Here is a 20736-nt window from a genome sequence, read left to right on the forward strand (position 1 = left end):
ACATGACCCTTATTAAGAGCGCGTGCTGCAGCTGTGCATGTGTTTGATTGTTATGCATTCTGGTCACGTCCTCTCTGATTCAGATCACACAACATTTAATAAGCGCACATGGTCACACAACATCTCATTTCTCCCTAGCTACCACTTAGTGCAGCTTGATTAACTAATTTTATGGCATTTCAGAGCTATATGGCTTAAACATGAGACTGAACTGAATATTTAATTTCTGATTTGTGCATGTTTGCATGGAGATGATTTCAATGTTCTTCATCTGACAGCTGACAGTTAGTTGGCATCTCTAAGAACATGTGCTGGTGGCAGCATCCCCCCAGCCCCCAGCACACACACAAACATGTAAGCAACTGTCATAGTGCCTTTCAATGCTCACAATGAGAAATTTTATAGATGATAGCTATGATCCGGTGAGTACAGAAACAACATTTTCAGGTAAAAAAAAAAAAAAAAAAAAAAAAAAAAAATGAAAGCAAGAAAGTTACTCAGCCAGTGCATAGAATACTGATATTATTTTGTTTTCCAGATGTGCAAAGAATATTTATCCTTTATGGAAATTTTATATTATAACACTAAATGCATTTGGTATGGTGGCACCAATTCATTTAGGCAAGAAGATAAAAGTAAATATGAACTGAGCAGTTTTCATTGCAAATAGGTTATCATAGTTTGGGCAATTTCTAAAGTAATAGTAGACCTGTTAGAATTTTTTATTTATCATATTTTCAATGCAAATGATGATTATTTAACCTAGCTTCATTTTGAGACAGACGTCACTGAAAGTAACGATAGCTTGCAATTCAGAACAAGACTGGGATCCACTGATGTATATATATACTGTAACTCTATATTAAAGATCAGTGCTGGGATCTCATATCCAGACTGCAGCTATTCAGATGTTGAATCACTACAAACTCATATTCATAATTTACTAAATATATATTATGTAGAGCTTGTGAGATTGTAAATATTTTCCTGCATTTTTTTTTAATCGGTTGAGTGAATCATTCAATGACCAGTGTAGGGGAAAGTTACTTTTAAAACTAATGCATTACAATATCGCATTACCTCCTAAAAAAGGTAACTACAGTAATTGCATTACTTGGTTCTTTTTTTATGAAAAGAAATGTGTTATATTATGCATTACTTTTGTGTTACATTGTCTCATCTGGCCTGAACTTGCTTGTTTTTTTGTTTTGAATATTAAAAATGTTCTATTTTTGGCAAATGTAAATTCCAAGCCTCAAGCTGAAGGAAATATAAATTCAAAAAGCTTAAACAAATCTTTCATCTGTGCTGCCATTTTGGATTGTGTGATGAAAGAAAGTTCAAAGCTTTCTTCTCGATCACAAAAATATATATTTTATACTAATATCTGCCTATTAGTATGGTTGAACTGGATCATTGAATATTTACAGTAAAGACACTGATAAATAAAATGGGATTAAATATGCAAATAAGTTTGAATGTGAAAGTGACATGACATGATATGTGGCCAAATATGGTGACCCATACTCGGAATTAGTGCTCTGTATTTTTCCCATCCAAAGTCGACACACACATTAATGAACACATACCCGGAGAAGGGGGCAGACATTTTTTTGCTGCAGCACCTGGGGGTTCAGTGCCTTGCTCAAGGGCACCTCAGTCTTGGTATTGAAGGTGTGAGAGAGGACTGTATGTTCTCATACTCAAACCCGTAACCTTTCAATTACAAGTCCAACTCTCTAACCATTAGGCCACAACTTCCCCCGTATGTGTTATGATATAGAATTATTGCAGGTTTGCGTAATGTTCTGAGTTTGTTTTTCACAGTTTTTATTAATTTTGAGGAATCCTGAATCTATTTTTGTGCAAGTGAAATAAGTAAATTCATGTTCACATTTAGCCTAAAACTACAGTAACCATTGGGTTTACACAACACACATAATGTCTCTGCACTTAATTAATCCTGATTTCTCTCAACATGTGGACAGGAGAGCTGTCAGTCAATAAATGGGAGAACAAAGTAACTGGCGTTACTTATTTGAAAGAGTAAATTAAAATAAAAAGTATTGTGTTACTTTACTAGTTACTTGAAAAAAGTAATCTAATTGTAATGTAAAAGTAATCTGTTTTACTTGTAATTTGTTACCTTCAACACTGTCAATGACTGATTTATAAAGATGCTTGTTTTGTTCCTGAATAAATCAGTTTCGGAATCGGTTGATTGAATGATTCTTTCATAAAAGAGACAGTCTCTTGTTGGCACCTATTTTTGTAATTATGTAATCTGCAGGAAGTTTCAGATTACGAAAGCTCAAACAAAAACTCTGGTACTGTTTTAAAACCTATCATAAGTACAGACAACATGTCCCTTAAAGGGTCTTGCTGACATAGAGTTTCACAGCATGGGTATATGTACTGTATTTCAGCTCACTGAAAATAATTTGCATGCACATCAATTCTTGTAACATATCTCTCTTAATAGAGACAATTCTGCTTGTCCTCGGTGGAGGCTCTATCTCTGCTACACACTCAGCTGTTGTCTGTCCTACAACAACACAGAGAGAGCTGTATAAAAGACGGCCACTGGAAGGCAAGTGTGCTTCTGTGCAATTTGTAATGCATGTCTGTGTTTAAAAATAAAGGCTCCAAAAGACGTTTTACAACGTGATACAATCACAGAAGGTCTTTTGTTAGAAGGTGACCTTTTGGTATGATGTTGTTCAGGCAGCATGGAGCAGATGTTTTCTGCGTCACTCTGTGTGTTGGTCCAGTCTTCACTGGTCAGGGGTTTTACTGACAACCCTGTGTGCAACAAGTCTGATCACCTGCCATGTGATTGAACCAAACAGGTAACATCAATGAATATATTATAAATATGTGCATGAATTTTTCTTTTTTTTCTTTTTTTTGTTGAAAAGGTTGGTGCATGATTAATATACCTGCCTAACCCCCACCACACAAACAAAAAGCTTTCTGCGCCTTAAACACTGAATTATGTGTCATTAGCATAAAATCTGAAATGTTACATAAGTTATCTTCTTGTATGGTCGTCATAGTGACAGCACAGCTTTAATTGGCGGATGCTCAGTGTTCCTTCTTCTTCTGACTGGGCTGATTGCCATGACAGTCCTCCGGTGGCTGAAGAGAGAGGAGATGCCCCGCAGAATGGAGACTTTTCTGAACACTTTACAGGGTTAGTCACCCTACTGAGCAAACATCCCCACTGCATCATCCATTTGAATCATCCACTATTCTAGTTTGACCTTGTGCAAGACTAAGCATGCTCATCTACTTTCCTGACAGAAAATACATTTTATTGCCTGGCCCTCAGAAGCAGGACTAAGACCAGTCCATTTGCTCTCGTTTATTCTCATTTAAAACTAGGAGAAATAATTTACAGGACACCTATTATGCCCCTTTTAACAAGATGTAATATAATTCTCAGGTGTCCCCAGAATGTGTCTGTGGAGTTTCTGCTCAGAATACCCCACAGTACCTATTTGTTTCTGAGTGGAAGTAGAAGCATGCTATTTTTGTGCATGTCTCTTTAAATGCAAATGAGCTGCTGCTCCTTTTTCTATAACATGGCTGTGCCTTTACAGCTCTTACTTTAGATATTCTGCCAAAAAACATCTTTTTGGTTTTTATTAGCATGTATATTGCGCTGAAATCATGCATTTTAAAGCCATATCAGTTCAAACTTCTGACATATTGATTTCTGTATGCACACATCCAAAGCACGTGCACAGAAAACGGCTGTCACATTGCATGTGAGTACTAAACTAAGTTCTCTTTCATGTCTTTATGTGCTTTAACTGTCAAATACATACAAGTTCATGTTAAAACACACATAAGTTACAAAAAACAGTTGGTTATATCTGGTATATCAAGTATTAAGTGACAGCAGCATAATATACAGTACCTAAACGGCTGTCTACACTGTTAAAATGACCCAAACAATAAAGTAAAAGCAGAAAATCTCTTGCTCTGTACTGAATAGCATATATAGCTTTAATTAAAAGACATTTCTTACTTGAATGCTGCTTTTAAATTATTTTTTAAATTGATTGTGTTCGACTCACTCAAGGTGGGGACTCTGGTCAACAGTCATGGGCGGGACTTGTGCAAAGTGATGTCACATTTTACGGATTCTGCAAATGGCTTTTTCTGAGACACTGTTTATGATTTATGGGGATTCGAAAAAAAGGACAAGATGGATTTTTATCATTATAGGGTGGTCGTGTACACACACTGCCAACACACATTTATGTTCAAACAAATTATATAAATGAATTTTACATAATAGGTACCCTTTCATTTAAAGAGATCTGGAAAATTAGCAGTGTGTTTGAACATGGCTGATCTAAAATTCAGGAATCTAGACTTTTAAGTTCTTGATTGTACTTTTACTTCATGATTTATACAAATTATATAAAGATTTCAGCATCAAACAGTGGTTAGTAAAATAGTGAAGCTGTTAGTAAAATGTATCAGCAGAGGTAACTGTGGCTATTTTTTATTTATTTTTTAATATACTATCAAATACTATGATGATGTCTCGTATGTGACAGTATTTCATCTGAGTATCCGTATTTTCTGTCACTTGTTCAGAATCATAGCTAACTACTGATGCTTGATTTGTGAAGTAACCATTCTTTTGTGCCGGTTTCTTTCAATTATTCAAATGGAAAAATCAAGATTCATGGCCTCATTCTATCATACTATTCTTAATAATTAATTTTATTTATTTATTTATTTGTGTTAGTAATTGTAAGAGTAGTAGCCTATGTTGGTATGTGGTTCCACATTCTGAAGTCCAACATACATATTATTAAGCTGTTTTCTGAATGTGCAAGACTTCTGCTTCATTAGCCAAAGTAGGGAAATAACGAGAAGAGTAAGTGCAATAAATGGTAAAATTATTTATTTAACAACCAGTGTGTTCATAATTAAGCCAATACATTATTTTGTACAGCTATAAAATAGCTGGAAGCAGATGACACCGGAATCCAGACACATAAAATTTACAAATGTTCATGTCTGCTCTTATGGGAAAAATAAGGGGAATACTTGACATGGAGAGAACAGGAAGTACCTTGCAATTGCATATGCATGTTTTTGTATTATTATTTTATATTCCAATAATAAATTAAATGTAAATAACATAGCTATTTCATGTACTTGATTATGTATTTAATAAATACATTTGAATTTTTTTGGAGATATTTTAACGCATATTAGGTCCAAGTACAGCTTTTTATTTATTCACTGTTTATTTATAAAAAGTATCTTAAATGCAGCATAAAGCTATTTTTGTCATCAATCATTTATTTTTATTTTATTTAATTTTTTATCCTGTAGAGTAGTTGTTAGCTTATGCTAGCTAGTTTTTTTAAATACCTTGCCAAAAAAGATGAAACTGAAATGCATCACATAAGTCTTGAAACCACTGATTGGCTAAGAGGCACTGAAGTCTTGCTCACCCCACCCTCCCCAGCCGTTTCCCGACAATGGACCTATCGTGACGGGAAACTGGTCAATCTACCTGTCAGTCTCCTGGTGGAGGGTGACATCATCTCTTTACGCCCTGGCAATGAAGCACCAACTGAACTTAGAGGAATTCAGGTTAGAATACATGAGACACTTAAAAGAATAGTTCACCTAAAAGTGAACAACAACAACAAAAATACATAATTTTCTTCTGTAGCACACAATGAGATTGGGCAAATAACAGAATAAAAGATTTTGTGTGAAAAAAAATATTATAAATACAGTTTGCCTACAATACACCCAAGTCAGCACTTACCATTTTCAACAAATATATATATATATATATATATATATATATATATATATATATATATATATATATATATATATATATATATATATATATATATATATATATATATATTATTTTTTTTTTATTATTTTTTTTTTTTTTTCAAAATTGTCTGATTCAAGCTAAATGACTTTTACATTGTAGAGAAGCATAAGACCAGACGTCTGACTCAGATGTGATTTTAGTTTTTGGTTTGTCTCTGGTTTTTGAGGACAGGAAGAAGAGCATGTAGTTTTATCCCGCAGTGATGTGTTTAGTCATCTCTCCTCTCCCCCTTCGCCATTGGATAGTGGAAGGCCCCGCCCACATCGTTTGCTCCAACCACAGCTCTTCAGGGTAACAAAGACTCCAGCGGCTGAGGTGGTTCAGTATGTTCATTTATTTATTTACCCCTTTTGAATAATATTTAATAATTGATGTAGTTCTCAACTATATTTATTTTTTGTATCAGTATCAGATGTTCGTCCTAAAGTACAAGTGAAAGGGAAAGGGTTCCAACTGACAAGTGCCATTGTGTTCCATTGGTGTTCTTTGTACTCACTTTTGAACAAAAGTCTTTTAATGTTAGCTCATCTATCAGACACTAAAAGAGATCCTAGAGAGAGACTTAAGAGCTTAAGGACTGCATTCAACATGATATCTCATCATTACACCACTGTCACTGGATCAGCTTGTAACAACATGACAGAAATGATCATAGACAATGATAAAGCATATCCTATGCACTCAAACTCCTAAACTACAGCCCCCGGATGTTCACAAGAGCAGGATTTATGGAAAAAAGCCCGGAATTTGACATGTCATCTCTCTTATATGGATCTTTTTTATGTAGGAAGTGTTTGGAGCTTTCTCAAGACAGGCCTGTGTCTGTTCTGGATAATGAACGATTTACTGTACAAAGTTTACTAGAAAGAGGCCCAGCGCCTTTTGTGCTGGTAAGACTTGTTTTTTATTATCTTTTCACATTTTGACAGATGCACTTGACAGATTTTTTTTAAATATAAGAAGTGACTAACATTGCATTCAAAGTTGTAGTATGTGTGAATTTCCATATGCTATTCTTCCTTAAAAACAAGGTGCTGTTGTACCATTGTACCTTTTTGTATTCCTTTTTTGATAGTGGCTATAGATGTAATGGATTGCAATAGCTTTTTCACTGTCTATGAAAATAAAAATTAAAAAAAATAAATTTAAGAACTGTTTGCTGTGGTTCCTTTTGTCCCTATCAAATGCCTTTGTTTTCTGTTTGGTTAGTCATCCTTCATCACGTCTTTCTGTCTTTCATTTTCCAGGTGCTGCTTCTGAGGCTGAATCTATTGCGCATTTTGTTTGGCGCTCCTGGTGTGGGACCGTGGCCTGTCACACTCCTGCAGCTACCCAACTACACAAATTCACATACACTCATGAACACTGAAAAACACTTGAAAATACTATAAATATATTAGTGATACTGTATATTGGAAACATATCAAAATCACAAATTCACCCCCCCAAAAAAAAAGGAAATTTATTTACTCTCAGGTCATCTAAAATATAGGTGAGTTTGTTTTTCATTGGAACAGATTTGGAGAAATACAGCATTACATCACTTGCTTGCCAGTGGATCCTCTGCAGTGAATGGGTGCCGTCAGAATGAGAGTCCAAAGAGCTACTTGTGCTTACTTGTGGATTATTATGTTTTTATCAGCTGTTTGAGCACTTACTATTTATCTCTTTGTTTAGCTGTGAATTATATTTTTTGATGCCTTATTTCACAGAAATGAAATTTAACTTTATGCAAGATGTAGTTTATATTGAGAAATAACATCTCAACAGTGTTTATTTAAAAATATTGACCAAAACATACATCTGTATTTACATCTGTAGTAAATATATGAAATGTTGTCTTTCAGGTGAATGGTGTTCTGCCGTTGTTGCCCCTGACTTTCCCCCTGCTTTGGGTTCTTGTGTGCATGTACGGAGAGGCCCGTGTTCTTCTAATGATGGGCTCACAGCCAGCGGACTGGTGGGTATGTTCAATAAAGAGGAAACCACACAATAGCTGCCTGTATATTTGTTGCTTACAACTGTAACCATGTGAATAGATTTATTGTTGGTAATGATTTGGAATGCCAAAATGATTTTCCCATTTCATTGAACAGGAAATGTGGAAGTTGACCTGAAAGAAACGTTACTCAGTGTTCTGGTGTCAAACATCGACACTCTGCCACAATGCTAGATTGCCACACAGTCTGGGATCTGTGACTGTAAGTGCAAAAGACATCAGGCACAAAACGGTGCTGAAGGCACAATTAAATATATGCATGTCATTGCATTCAGTAATCAGCTGGCATCTGAAAACAAATCGTGTTTAAAATAATTGCCATTTGTTTTTATATTTGATCAAATGCAATGGAATTCATAAATTTTTATCTGTGTGTATTCTGTTTGAATTATAGCTTACCTACTGTACAATACATTGCATTATGTTTCCTGTGATACACACACACTGAGTGATGCTGGGGCAGTAAATGTTATTTTATCTCTCTCAGGGTAATTCAATACTGTCACAAGAGCTTTTGAGTGTGTTCCAGAATGCAGTTTGTTACAGTATCAGTATGCAAGAATATGAACTAATGTGAACTTTGTTTTCTCTGCACTTCTCATGATTACATTTCTGAAAATGTCTTCATAAATATAACAAAATATCTTGATATATCGCAAGATATCTAAATGGGCCACGATTAAGAACCAAGATATTTGTGAAAAAAACCATGGAAGAAACAAGTATCAGAAAGTACAAAGAAAGTAAAAATATATTAATTTATTTTATATATTTCAATGCCAAAAAAAACACACGGGTGCAGTTTGATGACACATGCTGGCAGCGTCACGCCCCCTCTCTTCGGCCTCTGGGATTGGCTTTGCAGTTGGTCCACTGTGACCCTGGTGTCGTCACCCGCATACTCCACCTCTCCGACCACCTGACCCATGCCGCGCTGGTGCGCACTCGACCCCCATGTCAGCCGGTCCGCCCACCCTGGGGCCTCTGCCATCTACCGAGGATTCTGGGTAAAGCCAGATGAGAATAATAGTGGTATTTAATGCTCCAGGGAAATGCACCTTTTGTCAAGGTAGTTTCACAACGGTGAGAAAGCAGAAGCATTAACAAAATCTCAGAGGTAGTGTAAAAGTGAAGGCAGAATAAAGAGAAAGGGGTTGTGTATCACGAGGGAAAAAGTATCAGTAGTGTTTCTACGTATGTACTGTGGTGAAACTATGTTTCTGGCATCAGTAGTAATGTATATAAAGTACCATGGAGTAACATACAGTAAATTCCATCATTTACAGAAAACACTTTTTTTTTGGTCATGTCCCTATTTTATGAACAGGTATCATGGTATTTTTGAAAATAACATGGCATATTTTGTGTGTGTGTGTGGAGGGGGGGTAGGTGGTGAAGGATCATGTGACTCTGAAGACTGTAGTAATGATGCTCTTAAGAGGCAAAAATATTCAAATAAACTAAAAAAGAATAATAATCAAAATTCTGAACAGTAGTGTAAATACCAAGATGGTATGTTTCCCATTACGTAACAATACATACAAACTATTTTTTAATATTTAATCTGGTATTTATATAGCATTGAAGGGTTATTTTTTTTAAAGTATATAATGGTAGTAACATGGTTGCTGTTTAATAAGTGTCTTGTAACCTGAAGTCGTTCATATTTTCTAATAATAAATATCCAGCAAAACTGCATTGTAGTGTTGACAGTGTGTATATGCAAATCTATAGGCTTCTCCACCTCCGCGAAAGAGCCTTTTGAGCAGAGAATGAGTGCGGCAGCCTACACCCTGCCCTCCATCTCCTGCCCTGGAGACCCGGGGATCATTGCTCCACCCTCTGTGTGAATGAGACACCTCTCATAACCCTGCTGGTGCACCACACTTACACCGGTGAGCACACGCACATGTATACATGCATCAACATTCCTCGATGTTTGGGACATTACAACATCAGCCAATTGTAAACTGTTAATATGTTAGAAGCAGATTGATAGGATGTTAATTTTTGTATACTGTGCATTGTGTCCAGAAACAGTATGTAAATACAGTCAACTGTCACAACACTGTCAAGCTGAGAGCATTGCATTATGGGACATAGCATTCCATGATAGTATGCAAAAAGCTGGTATGATTGTACAGCTCTTACAATAAACATGTTTGAGATCCACAGTTTAATAATGCCCCAAAACATATAATATTCTATTTCTGTTTTGCATGTTTCATATAGAGTACAGTTTGATGTTTTTGTCCCAAGGCGATCTTCAGTTGTTCTCATATGGCTCGGCTGACATAATTTTGGGTGCATGCACTGAATTCTGGGATATTCAACCCCTCACAGACTCCGACAGGTCTGAATTCTATGTAGATTCATGCTGTGAACTCTGTATGTGTGTGTGTGTGTGTGTGTTAGAGCACCTGCTGTGAACAAATCTCTTAATTCTGCTCTGAAAGTCAGTGAGCAGTTCCTATCTAAAGCACATTTACTGCTGGCCCGTCCCCCTGGAGCATCTAGGGTTAAGTGCTATGCTCAAGGACACAGAGGTGTAAGGGAATCTCACTATTTTCTCTTTTAATAAAACACTTCTTCGGGCAGTTTGAATCATCAGCTTTCCGATCTTGAATCTCTAAAGGTACATTCACACTGACAGCGATTAAACCCTGGAGGTTGCCAAGTGGGTGCTATTTGAATCTGCATCACGGCCTATTTGCATGAAGCTGAATTTGTTGTGTTACGCACAGATGAAACTGCAAGGGCTTTGTATGACTAAAATAGAAAATAAATCAATGAAAAATCTAATAAAAAAATATGTACAAATATATAATAATATAAAAATATAGAAACTTTATCAAATTTATCTAATTTGTATATTATAAGTACGTATTCTCTTAATAAATATCAATATTATTATTGTGTATTATATGTCACTTTATGGTTGGTATTCAGCAAGATTTAAAATAAGTTTTCAAAAATGTTTTTATTAATATGATCCAAAAAGCAGGAATGTTATAAAGTATTATTATAATTAACTTTTTTCTGTTCTTCTTATATTAAAAATAAAATGTGAGAAAAATTTCCTGTGATGGAAAGCTGAATTTCCAGCAGCCATTAGTACAGACTATAATCACACGGTCCTTCAGATATGATTCTAATTTGCTGATTTCCTGTTCAAGAAACATTACTTATTGTGTAAAAAAAAAAAAAGCAGTTGTGCTGTTTAATATTTTTTTTTGGTGACATTGATTACTATTCTAAAAACAGCATTTTTTTAAATAGTTTTCGCAAAGAAATTCTATTAAAATAGAGTTTCTTATAAAATAGTGTGTGGGTGTGGGTGTGTGCATGTGCAGGAAGAAAGCTGTGGATTTTTATCAGCGTTCCTGTATGGCTGGTCAGTGTGTTGCTGTTTCCTGTTACAACCACATGACCCAGAAATAGATGACACCTGTGTGGAACTGCCTTTGAACCCCAGTGCTGACACTACAGGTACATGAGGAAAAAGTCTGATTATGTAAAATACATGATCATGTATATGACTGAAATGTTAACAGGAAGTATAATGTCTGTGCAGATGATTTCTCTATCACACCCTTCAGGCAGCAGATCTTTCTGGGTCTGGTGTCCTCACAGTATCAAGCCCGTCCTGATATGGTCAGGCTTATCTCAGGGCTGGACAGTGCTTGCATTCGTTTAGTCTATTTTTCCAGTGAAGAGGAAGTTCGGAGTGAGGTCAGCAGACATAAACACTCCTACACACAAACATACAGTAATAGCAGTAATAGGGGAATTTTGTAGCCTGTCTAATGTTAACAAATAGCCTGAAAAGCCTTTTCAGACAGTCATTTCAGAGCTGAAACAAGTTTTTATAATTGGATACAATATAATACATTTTATTTAATTAATGTAATATGTCATATACTACTGTTCAGACTTTTGATGTCAGAATAATCATTTTTGTGTGTGTGTGTTTGTGTGTGTGTAGGTATGATTCAACAAGACTGCATTTATTTGATCATGAATAATATTGTGAATTATTATTATTTAACTATAATTACTTAAACGTGCTGTTGTGCACTGATAAAACATGCACTGTAGGAGCGAGCATGTATAAAAAAGTAGATGGGGTCTTTGCTGACTTTAGATCATGTTATGATTGTTGGATAGGAATATTTTTGCAGGACCAACACAGGATGTTGCTGTGGGAACATGTCCTAAATCATGACATTTACAGCGCAGCTGCTGTTTATCATTTTCATTATTCAAAAAATGTTGGATGATCGACTGTACAAATGTTTTATTCATGTTATTTACAAGTTGAATCACTCTATGTGTAGGTGTTTGCTGAGAAAATGGTACTGGAGACGGGATGGAGCTGTCACATCTCCCTCCAATCAGAGAGCTTCCCTCTCGACCCAGAAAACGTGCAGGAGCCGGTGACAGAGGAAGGTGAGAGACAGAGTTATGCATTGCAGAGATTAATGCCAGTTATGACCAGTTCTGTTCTTTTTATCTTTTTATATTTGAATGTATTGATTTCAGAGGAAGAAATTCTGCTGAGAGACAGTGTCAGAGAGAGGGCAGATTCAAGAGCAATGGAGCATGATGTCTCATCGAGGACCTAAACAGGGTGCCACTGGTTTACACTATATTAACACTTCAGATTTCTATAAAGGCATTATTTAGACCTTCTAAGAAGCTCCTTTCTTGTTGGGACCAGGAGGTAGGATCCCAAAATAGAGATAACCTGATTCTTGTTTTTCCAGGCCAAACTTCCAAGAGGAATAGAGAATGTGAAGCCACATCTGGAGAACACTGATAATGTTCCGTTACTGGTCCCTTTATTTACAGACTGCACATCACAGAGTAAGACACTTACAAATACACACAAACACAGTGTTACAACATTTATTTATTTATTTTATTTGTTGGTATTTGTCTAAATAAATTAAAAAATAAAGTTATAGGCTCTTATGACTAAAATTTTGTTGACAAATGTTGAATATGCATGAATAATTGCATTAATCATTATGTAAAAATGCATTGAGCAGTTATTTATGAAAAGGTGATTGATCAGAATTGACAGTAAAAAAGTGAAAATGACTAAACATAATATAATTAAAAGACATTCATAAAGTTACATATTATTAAAGTATTAAGCACAATAAGAAATGTTTAGCTATGAATTTAGCTTGCAATCAGAGGTAAATATATATATTTTAAAATATACTGAAATAGAAAACGGTTTTTTTTTTATCAAATAAATGCAGTTCTGACTCCTGGTGGACATATACAAAATTAACAACAAAAATCTTACTGACCCCAAACTGTGTACTTTTTTTTTTTTTACTTTTAATTGTTCCCATCCCACTTGTTCTGATGCATCTTTTCATAATGTTGTATATCATTAAAACATGTATTGCTTATAGATAGCTCTTCATCAGATGAGTTAAATGAATTAATTTGATTTAATTCCTCCCTGAGAAAGCACAAAAAACTGCAGTCTCTAGATTTAGGCCTGCTTTGTCAGAGCTGGTTGCTTTTTTTCTAGTTCTGGCAACACTGCTCAGACTTATTTATATCACCATCAACAAAGCCAGCATTCTAAGCTGTGCTTGTGTGTGTGTGTGTGTGTGTGTGTGTGTGTGTGTGTGTGTGTGTGTGTGTAGCTGAATGTGAGATGGTGTGTATCATGCAGGAGTATGGAGAGGTCGTGTGCTGCCTCGGGAGCAGTCAAAATATCAACAACAATGAAATTTTCTTACAAAGTGATATCAGGTGATTCGTCTAGCCTTTAACTCAGCTCTTCTCATCCCCTTTATTTCAATAACCTGCCAAGAACGGATTTACTCATGACATGACATGACATATTTTAATATTTTAACACCACACCCTAATCCCAGCTGATTGTAATGCCAGCATGAAACATCATGGCATAAAAATTGCCACCTATATTGTCCGCAAAAGCATAATACAATTCACTAAACACATGTTGACCTTTTGTGACCTGTTAGCAGCCTATTAGCATGCTGTTGTATAATATGAGTTAAGTTGTCACACTTGAAACTAACCCTGTTTTCCTAATATTGCCTTTATGCATTTATTTGATGCATTTGTATATTATATTATATAGCCTACTTTACATTATTCATTGTTTCTGACCTATTAATTGTCAGCATTGCTTTAGTTCCTCTGGTGCCCACATGTTGCTGGTCTAACTCTGATGCAGCTTTGAACACATCAGACTCTTTAAGTGTAATTCAGCTCTCTAGCGCCATCTGTGGGTTGGCTTGCACAGTACAGTTTAACCAACAAGACAACAAAAACGTCATCAGGCTCATCAAACAGGTGAATGAGGACACGCATCAACACACATCTACACTAACGGATGGATAATATATGAGTAATTTTTTGAAATACAATAATGTTGTTTTCTTCAGGCACGTCACACCACGGCAGGCATCAGAAAGTGCTTTCTGTTTTTGCTCCAGTGTCAGCTGTCCCTTGTCCTCATTCAGTTATAAGAGAGGACTAGGAGTGTCACCTAAATAAAGCATATGCATAATAATAAAAAATATATAATAATGAATACAACTAAAAATACATTAATTAATTTACTTTTATTATTAATCTGAGATAGATAGATAGATAGATAGATAGATAGATAGATAGATAGATAGATAGATAGATAGATAGATAGATAGATAGATAGATATCAATTCAGTCTAACTACATAAACACAGTTGTGTCTGTATTTAAAATTATTAATATATTTTATTATATAATTTATCTAATAATTTTGTCTTTCTCAATTTGCAAATAAATTTATATTTGTATTCATTTTTGAGTAAATCCTTTAAAAGTAGTATTTTTTTCATCATTATTATTTAATTGTTCATTTTTAGGGCACGTTTAGGACTTTATATCACTGGTCTCTTTAATATGTCCCATGTGGACTTTGCTATTTCTGTCAGAAGTAATGAGTAACACACTCATGATTTACATCTAAAGCTCAGAGTTTGACAGGTGCAGCTGAGTAAGCTGGTGTGTGTTCGTTTATTTCCACAGATTCTGGCATGTGTGTGTCAACTTCCTCCTCCTCTGGGCACGAGTGATGTCCTCGTTCTGTCCTGTTTCTATTTTCCTTTACTGAGGTATGAACGAATATAATAAACAATAACATGCATCTAAATACATGCACAAAATGTATAATAAAAACTGAGAGGGCTTCTAAATATTCAGACCAGTGGTCAGTCAATCTGTGTTTTCTTAAGATTGAAATGGCTCTGATCTTGAACGTTTGATAAAAATCCTTGAATATAAACGTGTATTATAGCTATTTTGTGTCTGTTTTTGAGGGCATTGTTTTATTATTATTAACTCTATTTGAACTAAATTCCTTTTTCTTTCCAGTGTGTCCCTTCTGGGAAAGCCATCTGACAATTCCATCATGAAAGTTCCTACATGGGAAAAATCTCAGATTCCTACCAAAAAAGGTAAAGAAACAGGAAAAGCTTTTTAAAAAGGGGTCTGTAATGGATTTTCTGAATATTTGAGTTCATCATTCATGGGCCTGGAGAATATTCAGTTACAGATACACATAACATTCATTGTATAACTGATCAGCTAAAGAGATGTGCAGTATAGTTTTGTGTATTTCTGTGCAGACATTGAGGCTTTGTTTGTGCTGTGTTTCCTGGTGAAGTTTGGTCTCACCTTGTGTACCTTTCTCACATGCTTTGGCCTCATGCTGCACAGCTTCTGTCTTGATATTAACCATCAAGATGAAGATCTGTGTCACCCAACATCACTGCTCATGTATGTGAAAGCATTCTAACTTAGTTCCACTCTTTTTAATGCAGATATTATATTTTCTGTGTGACAAATGAATAGTGATTTTTATTCTTAATTTAAAAAAAATTCACTTTCAAAGTTGGAGGAATAATTCACTCACGGGGAATAATTTACTCACCCTCAGGTCATCTAATGCTGTAGAGGATTTTGTTTCTCCATCAGAACAGATTTGGAGAAATGTATCATTACATGACTTGCTCACCAATCGATTCTCTGCAGTGAATGGGTGCCGTGAGAATGAGAGCTGATAAAATCATCACACTAATCTACAACTAATCTACATGACTCTAGTCCATCAGTTAATGTATTGTGAAGTGAAAAGCTGTTTGTTTGTAATAAATGAATCCATCATTAAGACATTTAAAACTTAAAAACATTGAGTCCTCTTTCATAATATTGCTTTCTCCATTGAAAACCTTGTATTATCTGAATCAGGGCAGAAATATGCACTGATAAAGTGTTGTTTTCAAATGTCGGCGGATTTCAATGTGAGTGGATAACAGGGGAAGGAATTTTTCACTAGGAGAAGAAGCCTTATTATGGATCATAGACTGGTCACTTTAAAGTTAAAAAGTCAAAAACACAGCTTTTCACTTCACAAGACGTTTATCAATGGACTAGAGTGGTTTTTTAGATGTTTTTATCAGCTGTTTGGACTCTGACGGCATCCATTTACTGCAAAAGATCCATTTTTTATATATATTGATCATGAAGTCAAGCATCAACAATGTCTTACTATACAATTCATACTGTTTCACATACTGTTTAAAAAAAAATGTATAGAATATAAATGAGCCATAGATATATTTAGTGCAAATTCACTCTTGCTGTGTTGCTGAGATATTGAAATAATCTACAGTATAAAGGTAAAATTGAATCTGTGTGGCATGTTTGTCTGCAGGAATTCAACAGTGTGGTCTCCTGACTGGTACGGCAGACACTCAGATGGTCTGAGTCTGGCGCAGAAAGTCATCGCCTTTCTTGTGCTGCTCAATGCCAGTCAGTTTGTGGTGCTATTTTCACTTTCTTCCAGTATTTTTTGTTCTTGGTTGAACAGTTCCTTCAACAACATCAAGCTTGCATAAAGCTAAATCATTCAGCATACTGAAAGTGAAGATGTGTCCGAGTATGAACCTGGAGTTCCCTGTGTCTGTGTGTGTGTGTGTGTTTAGTGTGTACTTCTATCAGTCATGTGCATCGCTCAGCTCCCATGTGGAAACAGAGCCCACTGAGCAACCATTGCTAGTGTGCTGTCACCTGCACTTTGTAGGTAGCTTTTTAACATGACATCTTTATACAATGTGTCATCATTTACTCACCCTCAAGTTGTACCAAACCTGTATGCATTTCTTTCTTCTGTTGAACAAAAAATAAGATATTTTGAAGAATGTGTCTAGGCAAACATCCTACAGTAGCCATTGACTTCCATATTATTATTTTATTTCATGGATAGTTTTTTCCAAACTATCTTTTTAAAGTCTAATTAATAACGTCAGAAGCATGAATGTTTTTATGGACGTTATGGAATGGTCGGCTATCTCTGTTTCCCTCACAAGCCAGTTCTTAATGCTTCTTTGGCAATGGTTTCCCGCTTCTTGTGGCATGGAACGTTCTGTATCTCTGATATTCCCATGGCATCCCGAGGCTGATCCCTTTGCTCTTTATCAATGAGGGCACCAAACTGCATGAGATCAGGTAATGCAACCACAATAATATAATACGATGGTTACACTCTCTAAGTCATTAGCAAATGTAGCATATAATGCTATCTAGATCAGTAGTTAATATACCGTATATCCAAATAGTAATCTATACTACCATTCAAAGTTTTTGTTTGTTTGTCTTTAAAGAAGTCTATTATGCTCACCAAGGATTTATTTGATCCAAACATACAGTAAAACAGTAATATTGTGAAATGTTATTACAATTTAAAATAACTGTTTTCTATTTGAATAAAAGTAATGAATAAGCTGAATTTTCAGCATCATTCCTCCAGTCTTCAATGTCCCATGATCCTTCAGAAATCATTCTAATATGCTGATTTGCTACTCAAGAATCATTTATCATTATTATCGATGCTGAAAACAGTTGTGCTACTTAATATTTTTGTAGAAACCATAATTGTTATTTTATTTTATTTTATCAAAATACAGCATTTATTTTAAATAAAATATTACATTACATTATTATAATATTTAAACATCAGTCTGTGAGTTTTGATCAATTTAATGTCTTTACTGAATAAAAGTAAAATTAATAAAAAGCACTAATTAAAACCTTACCATTGTTCTCATGTATAATTTTCATTGAAATAACAAATATACAATATATGTGTACAACATTAATGTTATTAAATATTTGTCATATAAAACTTATTATTTCAAATGAATATAAATTAATACCATTGTTAAAATTTTATTGTGTAATACATGTTAAATATCTGTGGGTTTGTGATTGTTTGCTACAGGATGAGGGTGAGACACCATAAACGACAGAAGCTTCAGTTTGACACAAACCTCGGCATGAACTCCCCATTTTGATACTTCATTCAAAAACAAGTCACAAAAATACATACATGTTGTCACCACACATAAGAATTTAAAAAAATTACATATTCAGTATTAACAGTGTTGACCTTTAGGTGGCAGTACTGCAATGAGAAAAACATAAAAAACACACTCGCTAGTCCGCAGATGCTAATTTCATCTGATCAACATGAAGTTATATCACTTTACTTACTTTCAAGTTATTTTACTGATGGTGACACCTCAATTTCTCATGTTGATTTTTCCCTCGCAGTGTAGAGAGGTTAATCTTTCTGATTTTCTTGATTGCTTTATAATCAGCCTTTAGCTATATGTATTATTTTAGTATTTCGTTTTTAATGGCTCAATCAAGCACAACCTTTGATTAGTATTATACTTTTCAATATTAAATCCTTAAACACATAAACACAGCACAGCATATGTCTTTACTATTGTCCATGCATTCTAATAAAACTCATTTAATATACTGACATTTGATGTTACCATAAAAAACCCCATAACCCAGTATATATTATCGCCCCATGAACAGATGGATGTGTTAAGTGCTTTTAATAAAATGTCATTTATGAGATGCTATGTCAGCAGATATGAGAGTAATTGACTTGTCATTCTCAGTGTGTGTGTGTGTGTGTGTGTGTGTGTGTGTGTGTGTGTGTGTGAACATCGTCAGCTACCTGAACACACTTTACTGATGTCTGAATTTACACTATATAGGGACACAAGCAGCTTTATGATGTAAAAATGCTTCTGCACACAAGGGAAGGTCTTTGCATGTGTATAAGTGTATGATAAATCTCTCACACACATCTCCCCTTTACCGCCTCCGTTAAAACAATGGAAGTCGCTGATTCGGCGCTCTGTGTTTGCAATAAAACTCCCTTATCAGCTTCCTCTACCTACAGAACAAGCTTCCTCTGTCCTCATTAATCTTTTACTGATAAAATGAAGGTTAACAAACTCTTAATTCATCTAAGGAATATCACCTGCCGTTTGAATTCGCTTGTGTGATTGTGTGTGTGTGTGTGTGTGTGTGTGTGTGTACCTGTGATCACTTAATGGTGACTACAGTTTCTCTCATCAAGGCCAAAGGTTGCTAAGCAACCTCACCCTCAGTTACTGTCCTTTTGGCAGATGAGGTTTTGAATACAGATGTATATATATATTTAAATTCATAAACTAAAGGGAACACACACTTTGTGTGTGATTATCATTGCTGTGCCTTGCTGTAGTAGCTAGATTTAAAAATGCCCATTTACAGTCTCTTTAATGTGTTTTTTATGCATTTGAAGACACATATAATGGCAATAAATATGTTATTGAAAGAAGTTTCGGATGCTTACCTATGCTGTATTTATTTGCTCAAAAATACAGAAAATAGTGAAATAATATTACAGTATAAAATAACTCTTTTATATTTGAATATATATTCAAATGTAATTTATTCCCATGATGCACAGCTGATTTTTCAGCAGCCATTACTCCAGTCTCCATTGTTACATTATTCTTCCCTGCTAGTGAATAAAGGTCAGGTTGATCACATATCACTGTTTATGTCCCATAGATCATTTCAGCATGTTATATACATCGGTTCAGAATAATGAAGGTGTTCCAGTGTTGATTAAACAGTATTCAGTTACCAAATCCAAGCAAACAATAATCACTGCATGTTCCGGCTGCACAGAGAGCAAATGACTTTCTTGTGCCTCAGCTGCTGGTTTAATGAGCAGTCAGATTTTACTACAAAGAGAGCCATTAAACAGTAGGACGCTAGTTTTAGTGTATTTTAGTAAAGCTGAATTATTCGCATATAAAAGGAAACTCAATTATGTAAATTCATGTAAAGAATGTAACTGCCAACTATTTCATCATTACCTGGCACTTTTCACCAGTAGGGAATAAATTGGTTTCTCGTTCATTTTAAGGACAAAATTAAAAACTGTTATCTAACATTAAATAAATGTATGCACACACACACTCACGTAATTGATGAATATTTAACTTAAAGGATTTCATTATAAATATTTAGTCCCATTTAAATGTTTAAACAAAAAGGTTAAATTCTATAGAATTGTGACACCTTTTTGTACAACTTGGCAGGTACAGTAGATAAAATATATAATTAATATAAAATAAAACTACACATATTACATTTATGATCTTACTTTTTTCACATGATTTCGCTTTGTTGAAAATGGGCAAAATTAAACTTTAGCTTGAAAACTTCCAAGTCATTTTCACACCCTATTTGTTAAAAGGGCCACCTTGTTATATATTATCCATGTTACTCATTTTTTAAGCAGTCAGTGCTTTACCTTGGTTGACCTTTTCCCTCTATGTGCTCGTGACTTACTTGAGGAAGAAGCACTGCAGTGGATCAAACACATCACGTCACCTATAGTGTTGTTTCCCTTCATTTACTCCACTGAGTGATCACATTGATTTTGGCTCTG

The 20736-nt window shown here is 34.9% G+C and overlaps 1 long non-coding RNA gene and 1 pseudogene across 2 annotated transcripts; both read left to right on the plus strand.

The window, feature by feature from the left end:
• The first annotated feature begins 7988 nt into the window (after positions 1–7988).
• LOC127949325 (uncharacterized) lies at positions 7989–12512 on the plus strand. Of its 2 annotated transcripts, XR_008152283.1 has the most exons (8): positions 7989–8088; positions 8689–8893; positions 9621–9781; positions 10146–10239; positions 11240–11375; positions 11461–11618; positions 12224–12335; positions 12429–12512. It is a non-coding gene; the product is annotated as an uncharacterized LOC127949325 (long non-coding RNA). The 2 variants fall into 2 exon arrangements; XR_008152282.1 differs by having other exon boundaries at positions 7995–8893.
• A 134-nt stretch (positions 12513–12646) lies between these two features.
• LOC127948955 (transmembrane protein 94-like) lies at positions 12647–17453 on the plus strand (annotated as a pseudogene).
• The last annotated feature ends 3283 nt before the right edge of the window (positions 17454–20736 follow it).

The sequence above is a fragment of the Carassius gibelio genome, chromosome B1, assembly GCF_023724105.1.
Source record: "Carassius gibelio isolate Cgi1373 ecotype wild population from Czech Republic chromosome B1, carGib1.2-hapl.c, whole genome shotgun sequence".
Taxonomy (NCBI): domain Eukaryota; kingdom Metazoa; phylum Chordata; class Actinopteri; order Cypriniformes; family Cyprinidae; genus Carassius; species Carassius gibelio.